Below are 11,309 nucleotides of genomic sequence, written 5' to 3'. Positions count from 1 at the left end.
AGCCAAATACATTTGTGCACTGAATAGAGTGAATCCAAGGAGATCCCACCTTCACCAAAGCCAAGGCTTTTAATCCTTCCATATGTATAAAGGAAGGGCTTCTGTGGTCCCAGTGCCAAAGATCCCGATGCAATAACATACATGTGTCCTTCAGGTAATAGGCTCAATCAAAACTGGACCCTGACCCCCATCTGCATTGGATGTATGGTGACCCTCTAGGCTCCAAGTTTTCTTGGGTGTTAACATCCCAGGGTGCTTGTATCAGCATGACCAGGAATTTTGCAGCAGAATCTTGGAAGCATAGAAATACACAGGATCCAAGTACAGAGTGGCAGTCTGTCTGGGTGTGAGCCTTCACTCCCACATTCAGAGCTCAAATAGGTGGGGTAGTACCTATCATACTTGACACTCAGAGAGAATCATTGTTTAATAATCTTCCTCTATGACAGAAGTATTTTCAGCAATTATAAAATGAAACAAAAAATAATAAGAGCCGGAAAGGAATATGTATGTTGACATTTTCAAAATTGAAGTTGGTATATATAGTCCTGCCAATAAAAAAAACATTAAAAACTTAAAGAATGAAGTGAATATTATAGTCGAAAAGGAAAAAAACCTGTAGATTAATTGTGTTAACATGTTTTTTTGAAAAAAAGAAAAAGTTATTTGTTATAGTAGTAAGCAATAGTATTACAGTTTCTGCATGTTTTCAAGCCACCTTCTGCAAATTTGCCAGTGACCTTGTTAAAATAGATCTTTGCAGATGCAAAGATGCATCATATATATAATGGAATATTACTCAGCAGTCAAAAAGAATGAAATCTTGCCATTTGCAACAACGTGGATGGAACAAGAATGTATTATGATAAGCAAAGTAAGTCAGTCAGGAAAAGATAAATATCATGATTTCACTCATATGTGGAATTTAAGAAACAAAATGGATGAACATAGGGGAAGGGAAGGAAAAATAAGATAAAAACAGAGAGGGGGGCACACCATAAGAGACTCTAAAATACAGAGAGCAAACTGAGGATTGCGTGAGGGGTATTGGGTGGAGGGGGATGGGCTAAATGGGTGATGGGCATTAAGGAGGGCACTTGTTGGGATGAGCACTGGGTGTTATATGTAAGTGACAAATCACTAAATTCTACTCCTGAAACCATTATTACACTACATGTTAATTAACTTGGATTTAAATAAAATAAAAAAAAAATAGATCTTTACATATTCGTGTTCAGTATAGTCAGATATATTAAATCATCTTTAATCACAGTTTAATGAACATTTTTATTCATTTGAAATTTGAAGTATTTTTTCCTATGAAGTAATGAATATTTAAAATAGTTAGGAAAAGGTTTAAAAATGAGAATACATTTATCAGAAATTCCTCAATAATCCGATTTTATAAAAAGTTTCAGGAATTTCAGTACTGTCCATTTTTTGTTCCTTCAGGATCAATTTTAGAAGAGTAAAAAAAATTCTCACTAAAATATCTTCAGGAAACAATTTATCATAAATTTCTGTTATATATACTGTAAAAACTTCTGAGGTTTTTTTCATCTTCTGCAAAAATCAGAAATTGGCTGAATGATAGAGAACATTGACATGATGTAATCCATTGCTTTAGAATGAACTACGTAATTGAACTATCTCCAGTTCTATTTCCTCGGTTTACAAACACGGTGCTATTATTATTTAGAATCTACTGGGTTTTTTTAAAAAAAAATATTTATTTTTGGGAAAGTGCAAGCAGTGGAGGGACAGAGAGAGGGGGACAGAGCAGGCTCAAGCAGGCTGACAGCAGCAAGCCTGACAAGGGACTCGAACTCACGAACCAGGAGATCATGACCTGAGCTGAAGTCGGACGCTCAACTGACTGAGCCACTCAGGGGCTCCTAGAATCTACCATTTAAGGACAGCCATATGTAATACCACAGGAATAGAGACATAAATTATAGCCAAAACAAGCAAGCCTGAATGGACCGTATCATTGGAGTTCTCTGAATTAACTTCCGGGTAGAATATAAACTATCAAAGGATAAGAAATACAAATGTAATGATTTGAAATTTATACCTATTATTAAAAACCTTCTCCATAGCAATTGTTTTAAGCTCAGAGCAACAGAACAGTTTTCCAAGAAGAGCATTTATTGTTGACTAGGGTGGACCACTGGCACCTCCCACCCCTGATACACCACTGGGAGCATGTCGATAGTTGAAGCACTGACTGATCTGAGCTGTGCTATGATAAATTTCATCTCCGCAGGGCATTCTGCTACAAGGGTAACAAAAATCTGAACACTCTGTCCTCGATAACATTCTTGGTCCTAAAGTGACCCATCATTAACACTTGTTTTCTTTGAGGTGGGATGGGTGTGGAGGGCAAACTTGTGCTTCCCCCTACAGACCAAACCTTTTGGATCAGAGGCAGTGTGTTTAGAAGCAAAAAGAAAGGACTGCATCCCAGCACGGATTCCCAGGTCTGTCTCTGGTTTGTGCTACAAATGTGGGCAAGTTACTGAGTCTCTCTCTGAAGTGTATTCTCATCTGTAAAGTAGGAGTAATAACAGTACCTGCCTCAGAGATTTTGTGACGATTAAATGAGATGGTGCATGCAAAGTGCCTTAAACAGTACATGGTGCACGGAACACACTCTTTTGTATAATGGTCATTAAGGGCATGATAGAAATGTGCAAATCAATAAAGGCAATTCTTTCATGGGTTTCAGCAAATGCCATAAAAAACTTATTTCTTAGACCGATCTAAATCTAGTTTAAGTAAAAGCTGGATTTATCCCATTTGTGGTCTTTTTAAAAAGTGCTATGCCATCTATACATCATTCTAAATTTACACACACAGGAGACTGGATTAGGTCTGAATTCATATGACAGGTACCTTCAGTCGCATAGTAGCTCAAATTCCCAAGAAGATCCATGGAAGCAACTCAATTATAAGGAATGACTTGAGTCTGAGGGAAGCCGGAGCTCTGTAAGGGCTTGAATTACCCTTTGCCACCACCCAAGTGGAGGCCCTTATCAGATTTGCACGATGAAAAATATTTGATTTCCCTGAACTTACTGCCTCGCAATTCATCCTGATGACTAGTATTCCAATTATTTTCAGCCTCTCATACCTGTTCAAGAACCTCTCACAATGAAGTTAACCAGTAGGGTCAACAGATTGAAACTTTGTTTCAAAGGGGTTCCCTGGGCTTTAGCTTCTTAATTCTAGCTCAGCTTTTAACAGCTTCCAGAATCTAGCTTCACTACCACTGTACCGTACTTCTCTTTACTTATCCATTAAGACAGTACCCTTACTGTACCTGCTCATTCTTTCTCCAAAGCCTTTCCTTTTCTTTACCTCTAGTACCTTTTCTCCTTAGTACAGGGGAATATTTCTCTAAGTCTCTCAGCATAAGATGAAGAAAACTGAGACTCAGAAAGTGGAATCACTTGCTCAGGTTGTCATGTTTAGCTTGCTCCATGGCAGAGCTGATCACAGAATTCTGATTTCTAATCTAGGGCTTTTATTCTGAGGAACTGTTGCAATTAAGTTTCAGAATGCAGACGTAGCTAATTTTCCTTCCTTCACAGGTTTTTCTATACCTGGGACCTGCTTTGTACTTACCTCCCAATAGACAAGAGCCTTAAAAACTCTTGGAAGTGGGGCGCCTGGGTGGCGTAGTCGGTTAAGCGTCCGACTTCAGCCAGGTCACGATCTCGCGGTCTGTGAGTTCGAGCCCTGCGTCAGGCTCTGGGCTGATGGCTCAGAGCCTGGAGCCTGTTTCCGATTCTGTGTCTCCCTCTCTCTCTGCCCCTCCCCCGTTCATGCTCTGTCTCTCTCTGTCCCAAAAATAAATAAACGTTGAAAAAAAAAAAAAAACTCTTGGAAGTAAGTTTCAACGAGAGTCAAGTGTGTGTGTGTGTGTGTGTGTGTGTGTGTGTGTCTGTGTGCGCATGCACGCGTGTATGCGCGAACGTGTCCTCTTGGGAAGTCAGGGTGGAGAATAAAGCCAAGAGCAATATTTAATTGACAGAGGTAATTTTGTTTTGAATGAGTATTTGAGAATATAGCATTTCAGTAAGTCGTTCCCTTTTAACCTGGGTTCTTCAGTCCGCAGACTTGCATACCACATCAATATCCCTTTTGTCACTTTTGGCCAGTGGCCCCATGGTTTGGAATGGTGATTTTATCACAGCTGACTGCCATTTTGAAGGGACAGGGCTTTGTCGTCTCTCTTACCTGTTTTCACTGAATAGAGGCAAGGATTGGAAGCTGATGTGTTCTCACTTCTATTAAAAGTTATGCTTCCCTCGTTTCACAGTAATAGGCAATAAAATGTAAATAAACATACTTCAGTGGAATTTTGCCAGGGATAGTATTTAGGTATAGTGTATATAAGGATGTAGTTATTTTTAACTAACTCCTATCAACTGACATAATTGAGTCTAACGGACTTATTTGAATACTTAATATTGTTTAATTTTGTAATTCAATATCACCTAATTTCATAATTTAATTTTTAATATTAAAAATGAATATTAGTGTTTATGACTATTTAGACAATGAGAATATTTTAAGAGGCATACATATAAGGAGAGATTCTTCAGGAAACTTGCATAAAATAAATCCTATTTTTATGAAAACTGTGAAGAAACTGGGGAATTAAAATATGCTTAAGACTTTGTGCATCTGTATTTACTTCCTAGATTAGACAAATGCATAAATAATAATTGAAGAAAAAGTTCAAAGTATAGCTGGTTTATGTCCCTGCTGGGCTCCAAGCCCAGAATTTTTAAAGATAAAAGTTTGGTCAATGATTTGACTCGTATTAGTTTGGCAAAATGTAGAAAAAATTGAGATGATATGGATATATATTGTCTTTGCCTCACACACATTTATTTTCCTCCAGCCATCATAGTGATCACTGGATTCAGTTTAATTCTAGACACATTTAGAGTACCTACTAGGTACCATATTCTGTGCCATGTGCTCTGGATGATTCAAAATCAAATAGGATGCATTTAAAATTGGTAGCAAGATAGGCCCAACACAACTGAACCTGAATGTAGTACAATGAAATGTAGTGCTATGAATGGAGTAAGAAAGTCTCTCTTGACGGAGAAAAGCTTCACAGAGAAGTGGATTTTGCTGGTGGTAAAACAGGGGAAGGTCATTCTAGGCAGAGGGAGCAGAGTGAGCCAAAGTACACCTTGGGCAGCTTAGAGTGTGTGGATGGGAAAGAGAAGAAGATGGAAGGTAAGGGCAGGGCAGGTTACTAAAGGCCTTATCTGCATGTCAGAGGGTGTAGACTCTTCTCCATGAGCAATGGAGGAACCACAATGATAATGATAATAACAGAAGAGTGTTGAGTACAGAGAAGGTATGGATGCCTGACAGCCCTGAGTCTCCTGAGGAAGCAAATGGCAGGATTTCTGCTGAGCCTGAGCACTTGGCATTGAGGCTGGGATACTGCGGACAGTGTAGTTAAATGTTGAATATTTGCTGTAGGGGAAGGGAAAGGAAGCCAACCAGTCGGATTGGCAAGTAACATTCAGCTAAAGACAAAAAATCACAAAGTTGTCATAGAGCTAATTAACACGGTTATACAAACGGCGGCAACATTCAACAGTCAAGGTGAAGTCAGTTGGGTTGATATTATTGATAACTGATCATTTCACAGACACATGTTGTTTGATGTCTCCACAGTCCCTCAAATGCCGTAGTCACTCATCGTTCATCAAGATCTATGATGAAGGCCAAAAATGTGCTGGAGTGTCCTGAGGGGTGGGGGTGGAAATATTTTACCAAGAAGAGACATTACGCCTTTTTGACAAGAGACAAATGTTTCATTCAAATGCTGCATTTCGCATATTGGAAACCATAATGAATTCTTGTGCACCTCTCTGCCTAGTTCACAATGTCAAGCCCAGGCATTGAAACACCTCAGGCTTTCCTCACAAAATTAAATTTAATGTTACACCCTCCAGTAGAATGGTGCATAAATCAAGCATTTGATTTGCATGGACTATAGCAAGCAGCTCTCTTCTGGATAAATATAAACCCAACTCTGAATATTATGTCAGGGACAGGAACAAAGCAATCTAGGACTTCCAATAAAAGTCTGGTACCAAGTGTAATTCATGCTGGTATTACACTGCTCTGTGTCAAGCCTGTTATTAAAACTCTTGTTTTAACCTCCTTTTTTCATTTCAAAGGAAAATGTTTTTCTTGACCTTCCTGTATTCAGAAAACCAGTGCACAGTCAAACCAGTACTATTTATAAACTGGTGTCTACTCCTGACAATCATGGGCATGTTTCTTTTTTTTTTTTTCTTCCTCCATCTACACCGACCCAGCATAGAGTACAGCAAGGGTTACATGTGAGTAAGCAGGTGGAAAGAAACAAAACAAAGGGCATGGAATAAAATACACCATGGGAGATTAGGTTACATGGATATTCACTAATGTTCTACCTCTGGCCATAGTCCCAAAAGGATGCTAAGAACAGTTTCAGAGCAGATAAGTCTTAAAAGTGATGGAATAGCCAAAGTTAATACACATTCAGAAGCAGAACATGCATCCAATTCAGGAAGAGTGAGCCTAAATATGCATCATTTGGTCTCGTTTCTGGCCTCCAGCATATGCTGAGTTGTACATTTTCCTTACTTGTATTTTCCTCATCACAGGGTACCTGAACTATCTTTACTAAAAGTAAAATTACTGTGATCTGAAATTGAGGGAGGCCCTAAGATTAGAAGCATTTTTACAAATGCAAAATGAGTCCACTGTAAGTCCCCAAAGAACATAAATAGATCACAGACTCACACTTATTCTGCTCTACATCAAGGCCTGTCATGTTTATTCTGGAATGCTATAGAGGTATTACAAACAGAGCTTGCTCCTAAAGCCAAGTGCATTTCCAAGAAGGCACAGCTGTCTGGAACACATAACCAGGTGAAGATGTGAGCCTGAGGGCTAAACTGATGATTTGGTGTCTGCAGTGTAATTTCTCCCAGCTGTCCACAAACATCTGTTAGAATTTGGAATGCTTCAAGATCTGAATAGGTGAAAGCAGGTGTCTGAAAAAATAAATTTATGATTGTTTAAGGGTAGTAAATTAGGATTCATCCACTTATTTGTGAATGGAATACATCAATAAATATTTATTAAATGGATACAATATGCCAGTCTCTGTGATAGGTACTATGAGGGGATGTAAACATGAATTAGATTCTACTTTCAAGGAATTTATGTAAGTTAAAAAAGGCATATGAGATATGCAGAACTATTGTACAAGGTAAAAGTGTCATAAGATATATAGATACAGTTCTACGTGGAATGAGAAGGATACATTATTTTTAACTGGAGGAAATTAGGGAAAGCTGAGCAGTAGAACTTGGCCATGCAAAATAAATAGGGGCAGGAAAGGGAAATCCCATGTGGGGGGTGGTGGGGTGGGCACAGTCAAACACTTGGAAAGGGGAAATTCCACCAAGAGACCATGAGTAATGAATAGTGACTGATTCCATGTTACCTGAACAAGTGAATGAATGAAGACGAGTAGAGGCATATAAGATTGGAAAGGTAGATGGGCTGGGGGATGGTCACTGAACCCTGGACTAAGCAGTTTAGACTTTTAAAATTAAGCAATATGGAGCCATTAAAGATTTTTGAGCAAGGAAATGACATGATCTAATCTATGCTTTAGGAAGATTAATGTGATCATAGCATGTAAAGTCGATTAAAGAGCAGAAAGACTGGTATTAAGGAAACCAGTTGGCCCTGGAGAGAAGTAATGAAGACCTAAACCAGGACAGTAGCAGTGGGAATAGACTAGAAAGGACAGGGTATTATACAAGTAGAATCCACAAGACTTGGCAGATTGGTGAGCAAGAAGCCAAGGTTGATAGCGTTCAGTACAGGGGACCCCAGAACATGACACGTTACCATACTGAGTATTTAAGCTGAGAGAGTTTGACAAAATGCAGAAGCAGGAAGGTAACTGTGACCTCTCCCTTCTTCACCTTTCCAATGAAACAGACCAATGTGAGAGGTGCCCTTCCTATACCTGAACCCTTATTTCTGAAGACATAGGACCACCAAGAAGAACAAACAGGCCTTGCTAAATTTCCCCTATTACTACTATCACCTCATACTTCTTAACGTATCATATTTATTCTTCCACTTTTCATCAAACTCAGCATAGAATACTCAGGTTTGTCTTTTGAGGTTATTATTATTATTATTATTATTATTTTGTGAAGGCTCCCATGCCATATAAAATTTATGTTAAATTCATTTATATGCTTTTCTCCTGTTAATCTGTCTTTGTCAAGTGCACTGTTTACACCCATCCAGGGACCCAACAAGGGTCAAGGGAAACTTGCTGAGGTTTTGAACAGAAAAATCATAGGTATTCACAATAAAAACTCAAAAACTTGACATTATTTTTATCTTAAAAAGATCAATGCTTTTGTAAAACAGAATGTAATATAGTTGCTTCATATCTTTTACCTGAGCTCAGAATGTAATTTGAAATCACCTGCTATTGTAGGCTACCCATTCCACAGAGTAATTTGGGTAAAGTTGAGTGGCTTCTTCTGAATTGAGGGAAAGAAGAGAAATAAAATGTTTCTAAATGGTTGCTGTGGTTATAAAATCAGCATAAAAGTTTTTGGCATTTCTCTTTCTGATTATTCCACTAATATTTTTAGAAATCATCACAGAGAGTCAGAGTTTAGCATGTCCCAAATAGAGAAAATGGATAATTTCAGGTACATTGACCTCGTTGATCATGATTTAAGGATTATTGGAAAAGAGCAGCATCCAGTCCAATCCAAGTTTATTTTGAAAGTACAGTCAGTCCACTTCATGGATAAGGTGTTTTCTAATTGACTGAAACACCAAGCAGGCTGATCTCTAAGCCAGCCTGTCAATACTCATACAGAGAAAACCTGTGCTTCTCCCCCACCCCCCACACCAACTCTCAGGCCAAGTGATTAACTGTGCATCGGTCATTTAGCGTAATAAATGTGAAGTCGGAGAGATTGAGTGTTGCCACAGGACTCCTGCTGCGGAAATAAATGCCCTCCCACCTTGGCGTGCTTAGAGCAGACACAAAGAATTTGCTTTGAAAGTGTTAAGGTCCCTTTCAGTTTAGAAAGTCTTATGTAGTTAATCCTACCTGTCAGCCAACGTGGAATGTGCTGCTTATGATCACTGCCTTCTGAATTTGAAATAAGTCTGTCTTAATGGGAAACACAAAGTGAAACTTTAGTGTCATTAGGATGTCGTTTTCTAACATTTGACTCAGACCAGCTTTACAGAGTGTTACTTCTCGTCTGGGAGAAGCATGGGAACTGGAAACAGTGGCTGTGGAAGGAAAGAGGACTCCATTTTGAACATTTCTTCTCTGCTCTTAGAAGTCTGGTGCAGTTGGTAGTCTGCTCATCGCTAAACAGGTGCAACAGAGGCCCTTGTTCTCTCTTAAGGTTCCTCAACCTATTAAGGAACTGGCCTATTTTAATTTGTCTGCCAAGTTTCTGATTTGGTAAATTTATGAAACCAATAAAATAGCTAGTATAATCTGGTTGTTAATTCTAGTTAATGCCTCTGCCTAGAGTATTTGATCCGGGTTATTGCTACTGTAAAAGAGACATGGTTTCATATAAAAGGAAGCAGCAACTGTTTGATCAAATTGGGTGATATCATTTGGGTCAGGGCATTTTCAAATCAGTGTCCTCACATCTTCACTTGCCAGCTCCAGAAATTTGCCTCTGACCTGCAATAAATAGTTGTGGTTCTCAAGCTATTTAAGCCTGATTAAGGTATTTGTTATGCATTTGACAGTACACAATAGTGCACGATGTCAATTCTCAGTTGTCATCATCATGATTAAAAAGGGTAGAAGAGAGTGACCTCTATGTGAGATGAGTTGTATTAAATAATAAGAATGCCATGAACCTCTAATCCAATCAGAGTTTAGCCAAAGTGAATAAAAGCCCTAGCAAGATCTCCAAACAAAAAAGTTGCTAAGCAAATGATGCTAGATTTTCTTGTTGACAAAAAGTACTTTCTGTGGTTCAGCCACACCATATTTTCAGTTGTTAGGGGATGTTGTTATGAATACAAATGACAAGAATGCAATTTACTTCAGAGAAGCACCCCACATGACCTCCTTGTTCAAGGTCGGCTTATTGGAAGTTTTTTAATTTGAAAAATAATTTAAGTTGAGGGAGGCAGTGCAGTCAAAATCCCAGCAAAGAGAAGATTTTAGCATGAGACGAAATGCCTAAACTGTAGTGCCAGTGGGTTAAAGGATCTCTCTCTCTCTCTCTCTCTCTTTTTGAACAGGCCTGACAAGTGTTCATTGGGTCAGTCCTAAGAAGGAGCCAAAAGATAGCAATTAAAGCCACTCTTATGTGGATCCTGAGAAACTTTAACAGAAGACTATGGGGGAGGGGAAGGGGGAAAAAAAAAGAGAGGGAGGGAGGCAAACCATAAGAGACTCTTAAAAACTGAGAATAAACTGAGGGTTGATGGGGGGTGGGAGGGAGAGAAGGGTGGGTGATGGACACTGAGGAGGGCACCTGTTGGGATCAGTACTGGGTGTTGTATGGAAACCAATTTGACAATAAATTTCATATTTTATTTTTTTTTTAATTTTTTTTTCAACGTTTATTTTTGGGACAGAGAGAGAGACAGAGCATGAACGGGGGAGGGGCAGAGAGAGAGAGGGAGACACAGAATCGGAAACAGGCTCCAGGCTCTGAGCCATCAGCCCAGAGCCTGACGCGGGGCTCGAACTCACGGACCGCGAGATCGTGACCTGGCTGAAGTCGGACGCTTAACCGACTGCGCCACCCAGGCGCCCCTAAATTTCATATTTTAAAAAAAAGCTTAAAAAAATAATAAAGCCGGGTTCTCAGTAGAGAGTGTCACTGTGACGTCAGACATCCCATCTAGCCCACTTATTCACAGAATTGTCTGAGAAACTCCCTTTGCTGAAGCCCATGTTTTAACAGTGATGAGTCGAATGAGCAACAAGAAGGACAACTGAAGTTAAAAGATCAATTGCAGCTTTTATTAAGAATCTACCATGTCCCAGGCTCTATGTTAGACCCTTTGTATGAATGATCTCTTTTACTGCTGACGTCAACAACTGAGGTCGATGTTATTACTACCTCTGCATTACGAAAGAGGAAAAGGGTTGAGTAATATGCATTGGCTGATATGTGGTGGATTTGGCCACCAAACTCCAGCAGTCTTTCATTCTTGTTTTCCCAACTGTTAATGCTTTAACTCCT

General features: G+C 39.2%; 1 long non-coding RNA gene across 1 annotated transcript in view; it reads left to right on the top strand.

Moving 5' to 3' along the window:
• Positions 1-10,401, top strand: part of LOC123583292 — a 22,760-nt gene extending 12,359 nt beyond the window's left edge. Inside the window, exon 5 of the long non-coding RNA XR_006704821.1 lies at positions 10,357-10,401. This is a non-coding gene — a long non-coding RNA (uncharacterized LOC123583292). The remainder of the gene's footprint in view (positions 1-10,356) is intronic.
• The last annotated feature ends 908 nt before the right edge of the window (positions 10,402-11,309 follow it).

This window comes from Leopardus geoffroyi, chromosome B1, assembly GCF_018350155.1.
Source record: "Leopardus geoffroyi isolate Oge1 chromosome B1, O.geoffroyi_Oge1_pat1.0, whole genome shotgun sequence".
Lineage (NCBI taxonomy): Eukaryota > Metazoa > Chordata > Mammalia > Carnivora > Felidae > Leopardus > Leopardus geoffroyi.
The sequence above is the reverse complement of the archived record's forward strand: the minus strand, read 5'-3'. Positions and strand labels throughout refer to the sequence as shown.